Below are 21,470 nucleotides of genomic sequence, written 5' to 3'. Positions count from 1 at the left end.
ATGCCTTGGTGCATTTAACAAAATTTATTCTGCACATGGATGGGAAAAAAATAGAGGGAACGCTGACAGAGTTTGATTCTCTAATATATGTATAATGCTCTTGAGAGAATTACCTGCAAGGTTCCACCTTATGAGCAAAGCTCCATAACAGGAAACAGCTCTGTTGTCACTGATTGACACATTTCTTCTGTGACAAACAGTTGCACAGATGTGACTTTCAACAATAGCCTCAGAAGAGAGAGATTATATTCTTCACCAGTTATTCCCATAGACTCAAAAGGTATATAATTCACAACTGTGGCCGAGATGCAGAGACACAGTACATCACACTGATGTATACAATGTATTTAAAAACAATTATTTAAGACTGTTTTACTTCGTCTAATTTGTGCTTTGAGCAAGCTAAGGCTTTAAAGTTCACTATCCTCCCTGTCTTCAGTGAGACAGCTGAATTACCAGTATATGTTAAGTGCTACAACCACATTTGTTTCTCTAATTACATGAATCTCTGCCATCCATCTCGCACAGAAGATAAATTACCATTTTAGTCAAGATGCTATAACTTGATTTGCATGGCTATTTTGCCTAATTTTCTAATTTAGACCTTCAGGATAAGGGGAAAAGCAAAGGACATTCTAGGAGAGTCTTCCTAGGCTGAAAGAGTAAAGAAATCAACCCTTCTGCAGCCAGCGCAAAGAGTATTTTAAAAATGACAGCCAATACTGTATGTTTCACCAGTAGGAAAGTGATCCTTTAACCTTAGTTTGCATTTCAAATGAAGTGAAAGGCAGAAGAAGAAATGGGAATTTCTAAAGAAAAAGTTAGGTACAGTATTGTAGATGTAAAAAAAGACTACAGCCCACAAGCATCAATGAAGTCTTGTTTCTCTTGATTTCTTTGAAGCAAAGTGGAAGATTTCTGGGCTTGAACACAGAGCTGAAGCAGAACTCTTTGTTCCAAAGACCCTAATTGCACTAAACCCAAAATGGGAACGGTAGAATGCCCCAATGAGCAGAAGTATGAGATGTAAAAGGAGAGAGGTCCAGATCACTGTGGTTAGGAAAAGTTCCATTGGATGTGAGCTAAGACCAGAGCTGTCTTGGCTGAATTCCAACTCAGTTGGGAATGGTATTATTCACATCTTCTCCTCAAGTGCAGTGTTGGCAGTAGTTGTTGCTTTTCGCCCCAGAGGTAGACGCTGTCAATGATGGGTCAGGTGATTTCACTGTAGAGTTCTACACCAGTGTGTTACACGTAGAAAAAGGGAAAATGAATTTTCCAATGAAAAGTTGTGTAACACGCTCAGGGCTGGCTTTAGGAAGTGCGGGGCCCAATTCGAACAGTTTCGACAGGGCCCCAGCCCAGCAGCCAGGATTTTTTGTTGAGCAAAAAAAAAAAAAAAAATTTTTTTTAATTTTAAAAACCACCACACACAAAAGTTTCGATGGGGGGCCTGGCAGCCAGGATTTTTGGTTAAGCCAAAAAAAAAAAAAAAAAGAGGCACAGCCCCTTTAAATGCCCAGCTACAGGGCAGAGTCATGTCCCACCTTCCCGTCAAACCCCACCCTCCCTCACGGCACAGGGAAACCCCTGTGCTCAACTCACCCCTCCTGCGGCGCAGGGAAGCCGCCGCGCTCCTCCTCCGGGGCTGACGCCCCCTCCTGCAGCGTGCCCGGCACACCAGCACACTTCTGGCTTTAGGGCATGGGGCCCTCTTAGGCGCAGAGCCCGATTCGAGGGAATCAGTCGAATCGGCCTAAAGCTGGCCCTGAACACGCTAGCTTCACTACAAACAGGAACCGGCCCCAAGTGTAGAAGAATAAGCAATGGTGCTTCCATCACTTCCAGTGAGAGATTATTCCATGGCCTCATACATCAAGCTGTCACGAAGCTTCCCCCATTACTCAGCTGAAATTTGCCCCCTCTTAAATGTCATCCCATTACTTCTATGTATACACCAGTGTATCACTCTACAATTCTTCCAGCCTTGGTGTTTACTCCCTTCAGATATCTGTAGATTTATAGTCCAACCGCCCATTTGTCATTTTTTAGCTAAGCTATCCATATTCAGCTCCTTCAATCTTCCCTTAGAAGTCAATCCCTCAGCCCCTTGTTACTTTTATTTTTCATCTCTTTCCCATTTGTCAATCTCTCTCTAGTAATGCGGCTAAGACAGAACTTAAATGCAATGTTCCTGATATGGTAACGAGTACAGTGTAGACAGGCTCTCTTACCTCATCCATATACAGGGTGATGTTTCTGGACATGTAGTCCAAGACTTCATTAGTCACAGAACACTGAAGGCATCTCCTCACCATTTTCAGCCATGGATCCTTCCAAGCCGTTTCCCTGGTTTCTCTTCCTCATTATTTCCAATTGCTTTTCCCTACATGTGCAAGCATGAGTTTCTTCCCATTTAAATTGAATTTTGAATTTTTTTGGCCCCTGTTCATAATCTCAGTAGACCCCCTTGTGTGAGGAAAACCAAATCTTAATATCTGTCCCTGTATTGTCTCTATCTTGTCCCTACAAAACAGCGAGGAGCAACCTAGGCTAGGGAGTAGGTCGTATGAGTGGTCTCAGTTGGCCACCAGATTGTCATAACCAAAATGGTTTCCTGGGATAAGGCAGTGTTCCTAACTGTGCTTATAGTCCTAGAATTTGTGGGATGTGCTGACTGATCCGTAGCAGCACATTGATTGGATGCAGAGGCAGACTTTATAACAGCATTAGGCAACCTGAGGCCTCATGGGAGTTCTAAGTGTTTCCCCGTGAGACATTTTGTTTACTGTTGCCTGAAAACCAGCAGAATCTGGCAACACTGCACATGGGCATGTAAGTTTTTTTTTTTGGTTTGTTTTTTTAAAAGACTCAATATTATTAAAGTGACATGCACACTTATGGGCACTGTCTCAACAGTTCCTTAATACTTTCCTGTCCTCAGGACTTGCAAAAAGAACAGCTATTTCCTCCACGTCCATTTAAAAATCGTGAAAAAACATTATTTGTTTCTAACATCAACTTCCAGTATGCGTGCTACATCTAAAACCATTTACAATAGCAGTTTACAATGAGGTGGACACCAGTCCAGTAGGAAGCAGACAGATCAACTCCTTTTTTCTTGGCCATTGAAGTTTTAATCTGGAATGAAGGAGACGATTAAATGGACGTTAAGGTTAGCAATTATTACAGGCTATGTCTAGACCATGCTGAAGTTTCGAAAGAGGATATGCAAATTCCACGGGAAAGTAGTCAGGATGCGGGTTTTTTTGGCAACCTCCCCCCCTTTTTCGAAAAGTCAATAAACCTCATTTTTTGAGGAAGAGCGGCTTTTCGAAAAAGGGGCGGGGTTGCCGAAAAAAACACGTCCCGACTGCTTTCACTTTCGAAAGCTCTGCAGAGCTTTCGAAAGTGAGATCGGAAGAAGATATGCAAATTCCCACAGAATTTGCATATCCTCTTTCAAAACTTCAGCGTAGTCTAGACAAGCCCACAGTGTCCAGTGTATGAATGGAGGACAACAAAGCAGAGGTCCTTGAAAATTCTGGCACACACACGGTTACCCAACCCAGTCAAGTTCTAGGCTACAACAAAGAGACCTGCTGGCTCATGCCAGCGATCAGAGCAGTTTGGGACTCTGAAGCAAAATGAAGTAGGCAGATGGATAGAATGGGACCCCCAGGGAGCAACCCAAAGAACAGCCAAGAAAGGAGCGAGCTCTGGCACATAGTTTCTGTTCTCTGTCATTTAAATGTACAGCAAGACAATCCTGAGGAGAAAAGTAAGTTTGGACGCTTGCCAGCCCTTCTATGTGCTATGCCAGGAGCAGGATATTTTTAATGTAAATCCTGCAGAAACTGAGGCCTACATAGATAGCTCCAAATTTATTAATTCTTCTAATACAGGGAGTGAAGGAATAGGACAGAAAATTACTGGGCCTGAACATGATAATTGTTATTAACTTCAAATAGCAGCACAAACAATATTTTCCAGTTAGCCATGAAACAGCTTCAGAACTTGTACAGTTTCCTTCTTGTGTTTTTAAAGGTATTTTTAAAAAGCAATCCAAATTGTTGGGTAAAAGAGAAATGAACACGGCTGTGATGGGGTGTACTGGCCCCACACGGGAGAGGAAGGAATTAAGGCAATGCTCTTAGATGAAGCCCCACCCCCTCCACTCTTCTAGGCATGCTCCAATGCTGCTACAGTATAAAACAGAGCTGCATGGCTCAGTCCTGGCTCAGTCCTGGCTCACCACTGAGTGGCGAGGGGAGAGATGCACCTTACCAGCTTCAGCCAAACAGCAGCTGGGAACCTGGACAAAGGGAACAGAAGATACTGCGGCCCAGGCAAGCATCCAGATACGCATGGAGATATAGGTACCTGAGGCTCCCCGAGATCCTGAAGACACCCAGAGTCAAGGTAGGGAGCAGCCCAAGAAGGGCCCAGCTATTGTCTTTGCAGTAGTCAGGGTGTTGGGGGCAGATTTACAGGCTGAACACCATTGTCACAACTAGAGCCCTGGGCTGGAATCCAGTGGTGCAGGGAAGGCTCAGGACCCACTACCTATCTACCCAACCCTTCTACTGACATTGGCCATTGGGCTGCGTTTCCCTGCAGATAAGGGAAGTCCCATGGATTCTGGCCACTGGGCCACACTTCCCTGCCAGCAAGACGAGCCCTGTTGACTCTGGCCTTTGGGCTACACGTTTACAATATCCTTGTATGAAATCCTGCTAGATATTTTTTCTTCCAAAGAACATTTTTTGAAGTCAAAAGGTGACCCGAGATGTGTAAACTTAATCTAGGCAGGTGACTTAATCCCATTTTTCTCAAAATCAACCAAATGCCCACATCCATTACCCTTCGGTTTGTTGGTTTTCTTTTTAGCACTTCACAGAAACACACAAAACTACAGAATAAAAACACCTATTGCACCTTGGACAGAGCAGTAGTTATCAGGTACAGAGGCAGCTCCTGGCTGGATGCTGGGACATGCTGGCTGGAGGCCCAGAGAAGAGGGAAAAGAAAGAGCTAGGGCCATGGGGAGACGGACCAGGGAATTGAAGCAGGTCTATCCAAGAAGTTAAGCAAAGGCAACAGGAGGCTACGATCAACAGCGTGCCTGGGCTCGGACCCAGAGCAGTGGGTGGGCCCAGGTCCTCCTCTCCCCTCCCAAACACATCCCTACAGTCGACACTGTTGAAGTGGCTGGACTATTTGAACTGAGCTACTTTCCCCCTGCGAGAGGGAAAACGCAGATGGTGACATGGCCAAAGGGCAGAGTCATGAACAGGACGCTGCAATTCCTGGGCTACAGATGGAGAAGACAGTGGTAGAGGCACCACCAGGAGAGGGTTCACTGGCTGAGGGGATTAAACCCCCACACGGCCAAGGCAGGGATCACCTCTTTTTCTCTCCACTCTGCTCATCTGAGGAAATGGGTTGTGCCCATGAAGGCTCATGATAGTACACATATATTTGTGTTAGTCTCTTAGGGTATGTCTACACTACCACCCTAGTTCAAACTAGGGTGGTTAATGTAGGCATTCGAAGTTGCAAATGAAGCCTGGGATTTAAATATCCCGGGCTTCATTTGCATCTTGCCGGGTGCCACCATTTTTAAATCCCCGTTAGTGCAGACTCCGTGCCCGCGGCTACATGCAGCATGGAGTAGGTAGTTCGAATTAGGCTAATTCAAACTACCGTTACTCCTCATGGAACGAGGTGTAACGGTAGTTCGAATTAGAAAGCCTAATTCGAACTACCTACTCCGTGCCGCGCGTAGCCGCGGGCACGGAGTCCGCACTAACAGGGATTTAAAAATGGCGGCACCCGGCAAGATGCAAATGAAGCCCGGGATATTTAAATCCCGGGCTTCATTTGCAACTTCGAATGCCTACATTAACCACCCTAGTTCGAACTAGGGTGGTAGTGTAGACATATCCTTAGGTGCTATGGGCCTACTCGTTTTAAAAGTTACAGACTAACACCGCCAGCCCCCTGAAATGGCTAGTGAGTGAATTTGGTCATAGTCGCCCTCCTCCTGACCAGGCTACCGCCCGGGGTACCCCATTGTAGGGGGTGCCGCGTGGGGCTGCCGGACCGGGCAGGAGTGGGGCCGCGCATGTGCTGGGTGCCCTGGGGCAGGGCCATGCTCCTGGGAACTGGGGTGAACAAATGGCTCGGGCCAGCCCTGAGCGGACTAGTCATACACAGCTCCTGTGGTGGCAGAATTCTCCCTTGGGCTGTTGCAGAACACCACACAGAGACCAGGGCTGGGGCCAGAAATGGCTTTTAATCTAAAATTCCAAACAGAGCCTGGCTTCCAGCAAGATGCTGGGCCTCGCTGCAAGCAGGACAAGATGGATAGGAGGTTGTTTCAAAGAATGTTTTACAGCCATGCCCCTTTGGAACAGCTCTCGTGTCAGGAAAGAGCCAAGTGTTCCAGATTATTCTGTTTATTTCTTGTGTCCTTACAATAAACTGCTTGACCTCACGGACAATAAACTAGGTGTATTCCCAAACTGCCAGTATTCTTCCTGCACTGTGCCCAAGCCTCGTCAGCATGGTCTGTCTGTTCCTTTCCTAAGCCCAGAGGTGCAGGGGAGTTTAAAAAAAAAAGCGTAGAAAACAAGGAATGAAAGCAGAATTCCAGAAAGAAAACTAGCATTTTAGATGCCTAGATTGTAACTAACCCAGTTATAAACTGAAGCATGTTACGTCCCCTGAGAAAAAGTTCTAAACATATGCTTAGCCACTTGTAAGCTTTTGATCCTAATGCACACCATAGGCCTAAGCAGCAATATCAAGCAATTCTGATTAAACACAGACGGGACACCATTACACTAGGGCAAGTTCTAGTCTCTTCTGTGACTTAAGACCCTTAAGTGGGCAGATGGCGTCACATCGGGAGAAAGGTACGGAAGACTGCAATTGCTGCCACTATCCCACGACAGCATGGAAAAAGAGTAAGAGAAAGGTTTATTTAATTAAAGCTAATCTGTTAGATTGGCTGGGGAAGAGATTATAGGGCTGGGGTGGAGGGGGGGCGAGCTAAAGAATAACACATGGTATGCTTTTAAAATGTATGACATTTGAAGCTCGTCTCTAAGTCTGGCGCTAAGGAGCCTGTGGTCTGGCAACTGTACGGATTTCTGCTTTTTATTTCTTAAATCATCACAAGCATTAGAACTGAAAACCCCCCATAATATTCTGAAGGGAAGGACATAAAAATCTGAGTTTACATACCATATACCAAATTACTCATTGTTCTCATCAGATTTTATGCTCCAACTCCATTTCCACATAATTAAAAGAATATTGCCTCTTTAAAAAGAAGAAGGAGGAGAATGGGAGCCATGCCAAAGGCCACTGGTACCAAAACAGTCAAAGTGCAGGGCTTAATTCCTTACTTAATAAGACAATTACAGAAGAGCATTTGGATACAGTGCTCTGCAAGTACCAACACGGAGGGCTGGTCTCTCCAAGGCATGCTGATTTGATGACCAGATGCCAGCAACACCTGAGAAAAGTGAAAACTAAAATAGGTTAATATAGCTTTGATACACACGGAGATCTACATTACCCAGAGTATCTAACTCTGAAGATTCAAAGGGACAGTTTAATTGCAGTATACCTTTACACAGACGTATATACGAACGCCAAAGAGTCCTTATTTTAAGAATTTGCCATTAATAGCCCAACCTAACCCACACTATTCCCATTCTATGCCAAAATGTTTTGAACTATTATTATAGCTGTTTTATAAGGATACTGCTGTAAGTGTTATTTTTAACTATGAGAACATATTATGATTGACACAGGTCATTTCACCTGTGGCTCTCAAAGTAAGTGCAAAGTATTTCTCCTCTGAAAACTCCGTAGTTATCAAATCAGAGACGTCTCCAACAGTTTCCCCTACCGGGTTTCACCCTACTTCGGAGCTGAACCCAGTGGAGAGAAAAAGATAAGATAACCACCGCAGTGATAGAAGAACTAATTAGTCATTGCATTACCTGCCTCCAAGACGGGGCATTCTGCAGTTTTGTGACCTAAAAATGCCACTGGTGACCTTAAAACTCATGCTCAAGGGTGCTTAGAATTGTGCAGCCTCCAGGGAAGGAGGGAGGAACATATGATGCCTAAATTCCATTAGCTCATATTAGATGGTGAAATAGTGGAGATGGAAAGGTGTGACATTTTAAAGCAGTCAGCCTATAAAACAGCACCTGCAGCACTGCACTTTGTTTGAACCTCTGCACCAGTGGGTTTAGCTGTCCAGCCTACACAGTAAGTTACACAACTCTTCTGAGGGATGGGTGATTTAGTACACCCAGAAGGTATGCTCTTTGGCTAATAGGAAACAGCCTGCATCTTAGCAGCTAACACATACCAAGAGAAAACAAAAAGCCCTGTATTCATTACAGGGCCACTAAATTGCTAGATGGCAGCCAATTACATACAACATGGAGCGGGGGGAGAATGACTACTACAACTAGAATAAACCGCTTTCACGAAAAAGCATCTTGGCCCTTCACATGCATGCAGGGCCATGATTCTTAAGTCTCGTTCAAAAAGATTCACACATAGGGCATGTCTATGTAACCCACACACCTAAGCTGTGTCTACACTGGCGCGATCTTGCACAAAAGCAGCTGCTCTTGCGCAAAAACTTGCTGTCTGTCTACACTGGCCATGTGTTCTTGCGCAAGTAAACTGACGTTCTAATGTATGAAATCAGGGCTTCTTGCGCCAGAACTCTGATGCTCCCGCTCAGGAATAAGCCCTCTTGAGCAACTGTTCTTGTGCAAAAGGCCAGAGTAGACAGGCAACATGAATTTCTTATGCAAGAAAGCCCTATGGTTAAAATGGCCATCAGAGCTTTCTTGCGCAAGAGAGTGTCTACACTGGCATGGATGCTCTTGCGCAAAAGCACATCTCTTGCGCAAAGGCACATGCCAGTGTAGACGGTCTCTTCTGGAAGAGTTGTTGCACAAGAACTCTTCCGCAAAAGAGTTCTTGCGCAAGAAGCTGCCAGTGTAGACGTAGCTAGTGTGGTTCACTGTCCTATGCAGTGGCACTTAGACCACAGCAACAGATAAGATCAAGAGACCTCTACAACCAAGGCTGCAAGCCAGCTGGCTTTATAGCTCAAGCTGTAGAGGCTCCTATACTAACCTTCAGAGATCCCACGTTCAAATCCCCCAGGTTGCCATTACAGCTACACAGTGTTATTTCGGAATAACATCAGATATTCCAAAATAGCATAGTGTATGTCTATACAACAAGCCCCTTATTTCAAAATAATGGACTCCTTATGCCAACTTCTGTAAACTTCATTGTATCAGGAGTGGGGGAAGAGGGATCTATTTCGAAATAAGTGCTGTGTAGACATGCCCTTTAAAGTCTAAGTAAGCTATTTCGTCTTAAAGCTATGCCATTGATGTAGCTCAAGTTGCGTAGCTTATTTCAAGTTTAGCCCAGCTGCGTAGGCATGCCCATAGTGAACCACATAGAACTAAAGGTTAGCCTGCCTACAACAGATGGAGGGCAGGCCTCTGAGACACTGGCTGGTCCAATCAGTCAGGAAGGGAGTATCTGCGGGTGTGTCCAGACTACCGGGTTTTGTTGACAAAACTATACCTGCGTCTACACTGCCGCTGAGCTCTGTCGACATAACGTTGAAAGAACTCAGCAGTTTTGTTGACGGCTGTAAACCTCATTCTACGAGGAATAACGAGCGGCTTGCTTTGTCAACAGAACTGGATGTAGTCTAGACGCTCTTTGTCGACAGTATCTGTCGACAAAACTTCTGTCGACTAAAGCCTGTAGTCTAGACTACCCTACGAGAACAAGGAAAAGAGGAAGCCAAATGGGCTTTGGCCATTAGATCCATTTTATCCTGTCCCCTGGCAATTCTCCCTCCCTTAAAGTGATTTTTGGAGCATGGGATGATCACACTGTGCATGCAATGCCGATTTCATATGCTCTAGATACTTACATCCTAAGCACACATGTCCAAGGAGAGACCAGAAGAAAGCTGATGCCTGTTGGAAAAGCCATCCACCCTTCTGTGGCTTCTTCATGTATCATATGATGACATATTGAGACACAGGTAACAATCTTCAGGGCATGCCCCTATTTTATCACAACTGCGTTAAGTCCCTTCTGACTGCTAACGTGCCCTCCTACAACCTGCCAAATCCTCCAGGAATCAGCACTCTCCATCCCCCTACCACCACAAAATGTCCACTAGTCCCCCAAGTAAAAATTCTGGTCCCACTATCAGAGGCACTGAATTTATCGGAATGATGTCACTGCTTATTCTAAAACTCACCTGGCATGGTCACAGCTCTTGGAGTGTCAAGATTGTTTTCTTTGGATAGCAAACACAATCAGAATATATTCCAAGGAAGAAAGCAGGGCCTAAAGACGTCCTTGAGAGAATAGAACCAAGATGCGTGCAAAAGGTCTCTCTATTCTCCCTTCTTTTTTTCTTATTAAAAAAAAACAACATCCTTGCTCACACAAAGAAAATTAAAGACTCATATTCATTATAGCCATAAGCATAGTTTTGAGGGCTGGGAGACATCCGCCCATCACAAGGGTTGGGCAGATACAGAATTTTCCTCCTCACACATACACACCCCCATTGGCTTAGCAGGAGCTGCCAGCCCCAAACATAGAAGTCAAACTATGATTATGGCCTTGATTCAGCGAAGCACTTGACATGCTCAGCTTAATGCAATGTTAATGCATACTGCTCAGAGTACATAAATAGTCAGGAATAGAGCAGAGGGGAGAAGAGGAGTTCTGAGCAGAAACAAAACAATTTGGAAAGTCTCCATGAGGAGGCATGCATTTTTCTTCTACCAAAACTTTTCATTTTGATTTTCTCTTTTTCATTTTGTTGTTATAATGAGAAAGTAAAAAAAAAATCCAAAATGAAAAAATTCACTTTAGAATGTATATATATATAAAAAATCTCTCCATTCCTTTTTTGAAAATTCTATAGGACTTTTTCCACCAATTTTCTTTCAAAATCAAATTCTGTCAACCTCATCCTGAATTCATCAAGCATTTTGATAGAAGTGAAACCATGTATTTCAGCATAATAATATGGTTCTGACAAATTTCTCCGAACAGCCCTAGTTAGGAAATAGCAAAACTGTGTTTCCCAAAACAAGATAAATTAGCACATGAAGATGGGAGAGTTCACCCCTCTGTGAAAGGCCCTTTCAAAGGCCTATGTATCAATTATCTCCTATTTTGAGAAGAGCACCAGAGTGAATTTTCCCATATATTAAAAAAAAGACGCACAACTGCATAAGCAGTCCTTCGGACTACTACACATCAGATGAAATCCTGCTGTCTAGTAATACTCCTAGGCTATGTCTACACTGGCGCGATATTGCGCCAGAGATATGCAAATGAGGCTAAGCGTGAAATATCGCCGAGTCTCATTTGCATATCTAATGAGCCGCCATTTTTGCAGAAGAGGCTCTTGCGCCAGAAGGAGCATCTACACTGCCCCTTCTTGTGCAAGAAAAACCCTCTTGCACAATGCCGTTCCTGAAAATAACCAGCTTAGCAGCATTGCGCAAGAGGGTTTTTCTTGCACAAGAAGGGGCAGAGTAGACAGCTCCTTCTGGCGCAAGAGCCTCTTCCGCAAAAATGGCAGCTCATTAGGTATGCAAATGAGGCTTGGTGATATTCCATGCTTAGCCTCATTTGCATACTTCTGGCGCAACAACCCGCCAGTGTAAACATAGCCCTATGGTCTTGCCTGGGAGTAATGACTGAGAATCAGTTCCCAGGATCTAGGCATATGACTAAAAACTCCAGAACCCACAGACATAATTGCAGTATGGTTGAACACTGCTCAAAGAAGCTTACTTTTGAAATTGTTAAGCCCATGGAATTTGTAGTACCTGGGCAGATAAGACCAGACATTTTCTCTAAACCTTGACACCTGGACCACAAACTTCAAAACCTAAACATGTTGTCACTCCCTGAAGGCACACAATGTATCAAACAGAAGTTCCTCATGTCTGTTTATTTGAAAAAAAATTGACTGATGGGCTTTCAGTCTGTCATCAGACCAGAGTGACCTCAATTTTTGGAGAAATAAAGTTAAAATCTATTCTTATCTTCAGAGATCCAAGATATATTTATATGTCAGACTTCTCCCTTGTCCTTAGCCTTTGGGAAGCATTTAAAAAATGATATCAAAGACTGAAAACCCTGCGATCATATTCACATTCACCTTTGACCCAGAACGCCTATAGCTTTCACCAACTCTTCAGATTGTTCTGAATGTCTGGTTAGAGACTGCAGCCCCACAGAATGGTTTTCAGTGCAGATTTAGGAAAGACATAAAGACTACTTTGCATAGTAAAACACATTGTGCAGACTTTTTTTGGGGGGGGGGGTATAACCAAATTGACTTGGTTTTTGCAGTTTTCTACTGCTTCAGCCTATCAAGTCTCATTTCCTCCCCAGTACCTTCCTCCCTCATATGCAAAAATATTTGATTATACTATTTGAAATGACACAGCAGTAGTATCTAGAAGGAAAAGGAGCCCAATGCAAAGGCTGGTTGATTCTTTCTTAACCCTCAAGTTGTGCTTACGCAGCAAATGCACACAAATCTCACATTTTAAAATATGTACTTAAAAAACCCCTCGAACATAATGAATGTGCTTAAATATCAGAATGTGCAATTATTAAGTAAATCACAGCACCTGTAAAGCTGCCATTTGCATACCATTAATTCACGATGTTATGTGACACAAATTCACCATTCTCCTTATATTGTAGTCTGATTTATGTCAGAATTGGAAAAAATAAAAAACCATGGGCTCAAAATTATGTTGACAAGATGTACACACACTCTGAGGCCTGCAATTTTTTTAAAGCAACTAAATTATGGGAAAGAGGGGTGGGAGAAAGCATCTTTAAAAATGAATAATACACTGCCTTCACGCATACACACTCTCCAGTTATTAATGTCAAGCATGATAAAGATACTAGAAAATCATTACCATTCATAGCCACTAACATCCATTAAATTTCAATCAATTCAACTTAACACAAGTGTACTTCAGTGGCCCTTACAGTTCCTTATAGCTGTGGCTCAAAAAGTCCTGTCTGACTTATTGCATTGTGCACCACACAAAGAGGCATTGCTAAGGATCACTCTGAAAAGAACCTATCTTAGTCTTTGGAACGGATGCTCTTTTAACACCACAGTAATCAACAGATCTTTCTTTTAAGAAAGGCTGGTAAAAGGGGGCTCTAATAGGACCCTACAGATCAATATAAAGGGAGAAAATAAACTAATTTTAGCTAAAGATACTTCCTGTCATGAAATAGAAAAAAAGGACCGGGTATTTAAAATGTTTCTTAGTTCATAGTAATAACTGCACCAAGTACTTAAAATCATTAGATTTAATATCGAATAAAGTTGGAATTTCTAGACAACTTTCAGATCACTCACTCACAATATAATTTTAACGTGCTGGCTCTATACACTGGAGGTAAGAACTAAAATTTTATTTAACTTTCAGCAAATGAGTATTCAAAATTATGATGATGACAAAGTACCAGGGTACAATGTTACAACTTAATATTGGGAACTTCTACTCCGCCTCCCTCTCCCCTCCCAGTTATTTGTTCAGCTGAGTTGTTCATAGCTTTCTTGAAATGGAAATTATTCTGACAACATTAAAGGAATTGGAGTAATGGGTAATATACTGCAGCTCCCAACTGAATAGACCTTTGAATTCATACAGGTTTTAGTTAGTTGCACAGCAGTACGGTAAAGGCATGTTTCTCTGCAAAGGCTTTACTTGGTTCACATTGTACTACATGCAAAAAACAATCTTGGAACCTTAAATTCCACCTTTCATGGAGGAAAGGATTGGGTTTTTTTTATTTTTTCTAAGTAGGAACCTAGTGTTACTCAATGGAATTCACCCAGCAGGATAGAAAACCCTATGAATAGACCAGGTGGAAGTTTAAACCACAGGAGTGTATTCCTATAATGAGTACAATCATTGAAGTATATGACACACATGTACAATCACGGATATCTCGTAATTTATAATACAATTATGGTGTATCTAGAGACATTTGCCCTACGCCAACTCTTAACCAGTCCGTTAATGCAGAACTATGGTAATGGTCCAAAGAATACAACTTGCAGTAATACTACTGAAGTGTTATGGATCATTCTGCAAAACATTATAATTTTCCTCCCTTTAGGTTTTGCGCTTTAATATTTCTTTCAGACTAATAAAACCAGTGACAGTCTTTGGGAAATCAATGGAGAGCAAAGACATCTCTCTAACACATGTGCACCTCCATTTTCATTTATTGTCCTACATATACAAGCTGCAGAAACAAAATGAATGTAAAAAAAATGCTTGTTAAGACTCCCCTCTTCTCCCATGACAGGATCGAAAAAAGCCAAAGTTCAACAGATTCCACAAAAGTAAATTGCTGCATGCAAAATGTCAGCAAAACTTAATCACACTGGAAGCCACATTTAATTAGAGCTTTTTCATTGCAGCTGGGAGAAAAGAAGAGCTTTAGCTGTATCACCTGAGATGGTCTAGATACTGAAACTATTTATAAGTTAACAAGAACATTTGCATCACAAAGCACTCTAGGCCAAGACAGTGCGGTAGTAAAGCAGATGTGTAATGAACAAAGATCATGGAACCAAAACAATCAAGCTTGTAAACAACTACAAGTAATCTGCAATTATTTAAATTTTGGTTTAATTACCACAGACCAAACATGTTTCCTTCTAGCAAAAATAAATACTTTCCAAAATACATCCTTTATCATATTTAACTATACACGCAACACAGTCAAGAATCTGAAATTCCCAGCAGGTAGGAAGCAGGAGAGATGGACTCTCCCAGGAACAGGCTCCTTAAATTCATTAACATGTAAACTGGACCTTTAATAACTCCATTCATCTGAAGAAGTGGCTTGTGTCCAAGAAAGCTCATGATACCATCTACATGTTTTGTTAGTCTCTAAGGTGCTCCAAGACTATTTGTTGATTTTTAAGTTTTTCTAATTACAGACTAAGGGGGCTACCGCTCTGAATAACAAAAAAGAGACAGAGGGTGATCATAATTGGACGTACTGCTAGATCACATGTACTAAACTTTTACCTGGAACAGAGAATTACTAATACAGCCATTTCAACTGTATTTACTGTAAGTAGAGTTACACAATCACACACATGGGAGGCAAGGGGGTACAGGCTAAAGAAAAAAAATTCAATCGAGCGCTAATGAATAAAAAGTTCCTTTCATTTCACTGTTGTTTTTGGTTCATTAAATTTTCCACAGATTTGCAGAGAAGAAAACGTGATCAATAAACCTTGACAAAAGTGAACGTGTGAAAAAGGCAAGAGAAAGGCCCAGGAAGATAAAAGTGATATCCCGATCACAGATTTCAGAGGCAGATGAGCAGAGCTCTGGGCTGCTGAATAATCTGAATAGGCCATCATTTCTTTACAGCCTTTCACTTTCTTTTCCCTGACTGTTGGAACTCTTCATTCAATACAATAGTAAATGCACTAAAACTTTTTTTCTTATGCTAATGGTTGAAATCGGGTACTCACAGTTAAAACACACTTCCCACCAAGTTGTTTTCTTTTAAAAAAAAATTAACCTATTCAAGTTAAACCAAAATGTCAAAGATAGCTTAAAGCTTACTCTTGCAATTTCACAAAATGAAAGTTTTTCTCTCCTGCAGATACAGAAAGAAAAGTCTGAGTCAGGATAAAGCTGCTAAATTCCTTCCAAATGAGAAGACACACTTAAGAAGGTAGAAGAAATAAAACAACAATACATTCTGGAACCTAATCTTTTAATTTTATTCTTTCTGCATATGTATAGTCTACCCAAAGATAGCAGTCTCAAAAAAGGCCGAGAGTTTTAAAAAAAAAAAAAAAAGATTTTTATCATCAGCTTATTTAGTCATCTGAAGCCCATGTGTGTCAACAAGAATCTGGCTGATTACCAGCCAGCTTTGAATACTATGGCCCCTATTTTCAAAAAAAAATACCACTGTCCAGTTTGAGAACCTTGGGGTCCTTATTTTCAGTGGTGCTGAGCAACCAGAAATCCTACAGAAGCTCTTGCTGCATAGAACTTCTGAAAATCAGGTCCTAGGTGTTTCAAATGGAACACCCAAAATTAGTGGGCACAAAGAAATAGCAGCCTAAATAATTTTCCCCTCCTCCATCAAGCTATAGGCAAGGTATCCAATTTCTCATTCTACATATAATCGGCTATAGGATTGCTCAATGGATTTCGGAAAGGAACATACTAAGAGTCCTTGATCTAATGCTATGTGTCTGATATTACACACACTTTTACATATGTACCATATGTGAGTATTTCTGCTTCTCAACAACAGTGTCTTCTTCCTTCTACTGGAAATCATTCATGTTGATTGAGGGTATTGTATATCCCTCATAATTACTGAATATTCCTTGAAAAAACAACCAGGAGTCCTGTACAGGACTATGTAGCACTTTAAAGACTTAACAAGATGGTTTAAAGTGCTACATAGTCCTGTATTTTGTTTCAGCTACACCATACTAACACGGCTACATTTCTATCAGGAGTCCTGTGGCACCTTAGAGACTAACAGACTTATTAGAGCCTCAGCTTCTCTCTTGCTAATTCTTTTTAGCTGGCACTGGGCATGTAGCAGAAGTAGCTGAAAGACACTGAAGGCTGGTCAACGTTTGCTACAAGTTGTCCAAATGTACAATGCTTTAAAATACACAGATACAGAAAGCAGATGGTGCAGTTTTCAGACAGTGCTTTGGAATCTTCTCTACCAGCATAACTGCTATCTATTGAATGGGCTGTCTAAACTGTGAGTGGGAAGTGCAAATATCACATTTCTGTGAAGCCCTACAAGCAATGGTTTGGAGTGGCAACTAATTAGTTTGATGCTCTAGTCACATCCAGTGTTCCCAAGTAGCCTCTTTTAAAAACTCACTGGCTCAGAATCCTCAGCCAGACTCTTAAGTGGACTCTTTGTGGTAAAGCAATGGATAGGTGTTTGCTGCACAAATAAATATAGATTTTGGTGACTTTTTGTTTACTGATTCCACTGTCTGCACTAATCTGCACTTGGAAACTTCAACTTATGAACAGAGCACTTCTCAAGAGTACAAAAAGCACAGCATATTTGTGGATTTTTCAGATTGCAGTACAAACAACTGGCTTACAGTACACCACCAAAACACGAAAGCAATCAACTAGATTTTTATTTTAAAGTTAGGAATTGAAATTATTGTGGCGTTACTTTGATGTGCTTCAAGGTCCCAAAACAATAAATCAAATGTTGGAAAGCTGTTTTAAAAACACCAGTCTTTCTAAAACCCACATAAAAAATTAGGACCGGGAAAAAAATTAATCACCTTTAAATCACTGAGCATATTCCAAATCTAATTCCAAAACTATCAGATAGTAATTCTTTCTGTATGAGCGACATTTGTATGGCACTGTAAGGAAAAGAACTGGTATAGGCTTAAGATAACTAAAATAAGGGCAACAACAAAACAATACCAGTCTTTTACCATAAAAGTTTAAAACCTCAGCCAAAAGTGTGTCATTTATATAAACAAACAACACTATCCTTTTTTTTAAATGGAAGGTGGCATTATGAAAATCTAAGTTATGCACTAGAGAGACAGGATCAAGTTATGTTATTTATACAAGTATAATTTGAAGTAACTTCAGCTCCAGTTTATTAGACAAAATTTGAACCCAATTCTCTTTTTTTCCTTCAATTAATGAGCTAATACAAACAATATTGGTCTATCTGTACACATCCCCTTTGACACACAGGGGAAAAAAAGACATTGAAAGCAAGTTGGAAACAATCTTCAAAATCTGTTTTTCTTTGAAGACCAGCAGTTGCATTTCTGGGCACTTCAAAGTCACATACTTAAGGCAATAACAACATTCAAGACCAAGTGAATCTTCCCTCACCTTTCTTTAAAGATTAGCTCTTTTACAAACACACAAGATGAGGCTGGATAGACAGGGAACTATAGATTTAATAGTTCAACTTTACTTGATCTTGCACTTTCTGGTATTCTGGCTAGGTCATTTGATCCAAGTTTCAAAAATCTAATGCACTAAAAAAAAACAAGCCCCTTTTGCATTTAATTCATGTTTTAAAAACTTGTCAAGATTTTTCATTACATGCAATATGCCATTTCTTAGTAAAATTAAAGTTTGACAGGTGTCAAAATGTTCTGCCAAAATGCAAATTACCACATCCATACCTCAGAAAAGCTGAGCCAAACTAATTCAACAAGGGCATATGCTATGTACAATAATTACCATGCATTTCAAATAGTTGGTTAGTATAAATGATAATTTATCAAGATTTCCTTTTCCAGGTAAATGTAGACGGAATTCTTTGGTATTCCCTGTTGCAGTTATACAAATTAGCTTTAGTAACGTTAAAAAATATCTTTTTTTTAAATGTAAGGTAGCTAAAACAAACACATCAAATTGGTAAGTCTTATAACAAATCAGTCTATTCCACATCTGTATATTTTGGATTTCACGGTTTATTTACTTTACTTTCTTGGCACTAGCTCCTCAGTGCATGCCAATACAATATTTGTTTAAATGCTATTTTATGCAGCATGCTAGTGAAACGTTTACTTTCAAATTCTAATACATCCCAGAGCCTCAATTGAAAAAAGTTTTACAACTGTCCCTTTTGTCTTTAACTGTTCGGACATAACTAGATATAAACATCATCATAGCCCAAAAAAACTGTTTATTTCAATATCTGAAAAGTTGGGGATGCACTTAATTCTAAAAAATAGAGAGAAATCTAAACAGATTAGTCATACACACAGTATACACAGAGAAAGAGAGAGAGAGAAAGAGGAGGTGGTAGTAATTCCAGAGATAAGACTGTAGTCAGTTATGTATAACTGATTACATATATGCGCCTACACACACTCATATACATAGATACACATGTACACACTCACACATATGCACAGAAATACACACATTTTAAAAATTACACTCTTACTAGCCCAGGGCTAGTATTTTCCTTTGGACCACTAAACATTTATTCCTCTTCCCCCCACCCCCATAAACAGTGGGATAACAGAAGTTTAGTACTTGTACTAGTTGCAATGTTAGAATGTGTGTGTCGTGTCCATACAGTACCAGACTCTCCATGGGATGGATGGAACAGCGCTCTGCCTTCCATACAAGAGTGTGGGAGAGAAACTTAGCCACACCACTTTCGGACTAACCCCACTTTCCAAGCGTGTGATCAAGCGGCATGTGCACCACTGGAAAATCCTCTAGCGGGGCGGGCGCTGTGCCCTGGCGGGACACACACCTCAGGCGCGGGGCGAGGGAAAGTTTCTATCTAGTCCTGCCTCGTGTTTATTTATTTATGAGGCAAACCAGCCGAATCTCCCTGGCTGGCCAAGCGGGGGTTTCCTCGGGAATGACAGCATCGACTTGGGGCAGAAAAGGCGGCTGGATCCACCGATCCCACGCCCCCCCCCCCCGATTGTTTGAAAGCCACTGAGTCCAGGGGGGACTCTGGGCTCTCTCGCCCCTTCCCAGGCTTGGCGCCCAGTTCTCCCGGCCGCTCCCCGCCCGCCACGCAGGGATCAAGTTGCAGCGGTGGATTTTTGGAATTCCTCAGCAAACATACGTGTTGAGAGATCGCTCCTGGGGAAGGGGGAAGGGGGGGGGGTGAAATCCAGCCGGGAACTCGCGGATCGCTCCGCTTGGGCAGAAGTTGCCGGGAAGGGGCTGCCACTCCCGCCTGGCTCCGCTCTGCCTCCAGGGGCAGCCACCGGGCGGAGGCTACGGCTGGGCCCTGCCAGCAGCCCCCCCAAACCAGGGAGGGGCGCCCCAGAGCAAGAGGCGCGCCACGCTACGGCCAGGCAAGCACCGGGCTGCACCCCCTCCACCCCCAGCAGCTCAGGAGGCGGGAGGCGGGGGGGGACAGCAAAAGACCCCCCCCCAGTCGAGATAGGGCAGATCTGGAGATGAGGGGTCCGGCCAAAGGGGGGGGGGAGATTCACCCCGCGCAACGCGCCCCCCAACCCAGCCTCGGCGCCCGGGGACCCCGCCGCCCCCCAACCCGCCCCCCGGCTGGCAAAGTGCAGCGCCTAACACCGGCGGCTCCCCCACCCCCGGGCTGGACCCCGCGGGAAACGTCCCCCTCCCCGTTCCCACCCCAAGCCCCCCGCGGGAAAAAGCATCCCAAAGAAAATCCACGTTACCCAAGGAGCGCGCCCGGGGAGTTCCCACGGTGCCCGCCGCCGCTCCGGAGCAGGGCCGCCCCGTCAGCCCCCCATCCTCACTTTGGGGGGGCGGGGGAGGGACTTGCCCGGCGTCCTGCCCTCGGGGGCCGTTTTCCCTTAAAAGCTGCTCCCGCCGCCGCCGCCGCTCCCGTCCCTTCTTCTTCCTCCGAGGAGCCGCATGGAAGGGGGGGGGAGAAGAGTTTAAAAAAGTGGCGAGCGCCTCCGCTGCGGCTGGCGCGGGGCTGCTCTCCTGCCATCCATCATCCCCGCGCAGGACCCCGCCGCGCACCCGCGCTCAAGTTTGGGAGGGCGGCAGGGGGAGGAGAGAGGCGCTTTTGTCTTTCGAGCCCCGGCACAAGCGGAAAGTTAGGCAGAGGAGGGGGAGGGAAAACTTTTCTCTCCCCCTCGTTTCAATTGAATTGGGGTTTGTTAACTCGAATCAGATGATCTCCCTAGTCGGAATCCAACGCCGGATCTGTTTTCACTCTAATCCGCCTCCCTCCTCCTTCCCCCCCCCCCAGTGAATTGAACCATTTGCTGCTCCAGCTGGGCTGGGCCTGTCTCACATACACAGTGGAGCAGGCAACGGAGCCAGGATTCCCCGCAAGAAACCTGTCAGAGTCCCTCCCTATGGCAGGTTGCTTTCCTGGCCCCTCTGGCTTCGTGAATCGGTAGGCAGGAGTGCCAGGCATACCTGGTTTCAGCAGCTCCATGGCCACGCTGGGCAATCAGTTAGCTTAGCTGGCACACTGAATCCAGAGGGAAGTCTCTCTCTCTCTCTCGCTAATTGGTCGGGTTCCTTTAACCACATGGAAATAATCTAAAACAAAACAAAACAAAAAAACCCTCCTCATTTCGCTGGCAATATGTGGTTGGGATTGTCTGAAGTCACTTCTAAGTAACTTGGATTCACTGGGTAGGTGCAGTTAGACAGATGGCTAAGTGGACACTGGCTTTCCAGTAACTTTTATTTTTTTAACTTAGCGTGTTTGGAACTCAGTTAACAAGCCTAAAGTTTACACTACCTCTGAGACACCTAATTGAGCTGTAAAAACCACCCACTGGTATCTTCTGTGGGAACAAAATTGGAATACAGCTGGACTTAAGTCTACCATACATGGGG

At 43.2% G+C, this 21,470-nt stretch overlaps 1 protein-coding gene across 5 annotated transcripts in view; it reads right to left on the bottom strand.

Annotated features, from left to right (window-relative positions):
* The window catches only part of GLI2 (GLI family zinc finger 2), a 276,156-nt gene extending 255,003 nt beyond the window's left edge, over nt 1-21,153 (bottom strand). The window contains exon 1 of one of the 5 annotated variants that reach the window (XM_075933075.2): nt 21,042-21,153. The gene's annotated coding sequence lies outside the window, so the exon portion shown is untranslated. Of the gene's footprint in view, nt 1-19,247; nt 19,548-20,326; nt 20,643-21,041 lie in introns of those variants that run through there. The other 4 variants (XM_075933077.2, XM_075933073.2, XM_075933074.2 and 1 more) reach the window with 4 other exon arrangements.
* Between the last annotated feature and the right edge of the window lie 317 nt (nt 21,154-21,470).

This window comes from Pelodiscus sinensis, chromosome 7 (assembly GCF_052426305.1).
Source record: "Pelodiscus sinensis isolate ZL-2025 chromosome 7, ASM5242630v1, whole genome shotgun sequence".
In the NCBI taxonomy this organism is placed as follows: Eukaryota; Metazoa; Chordata; order Testudines; family Trionychidae; genus Pelodiscus; species Pelodiscus sinensis.
The sequence above is the reverse complement of the archived record's forward strand: the minus strand, read 5'-3'. Positions and strand labels throughout refer to the sequence as shown.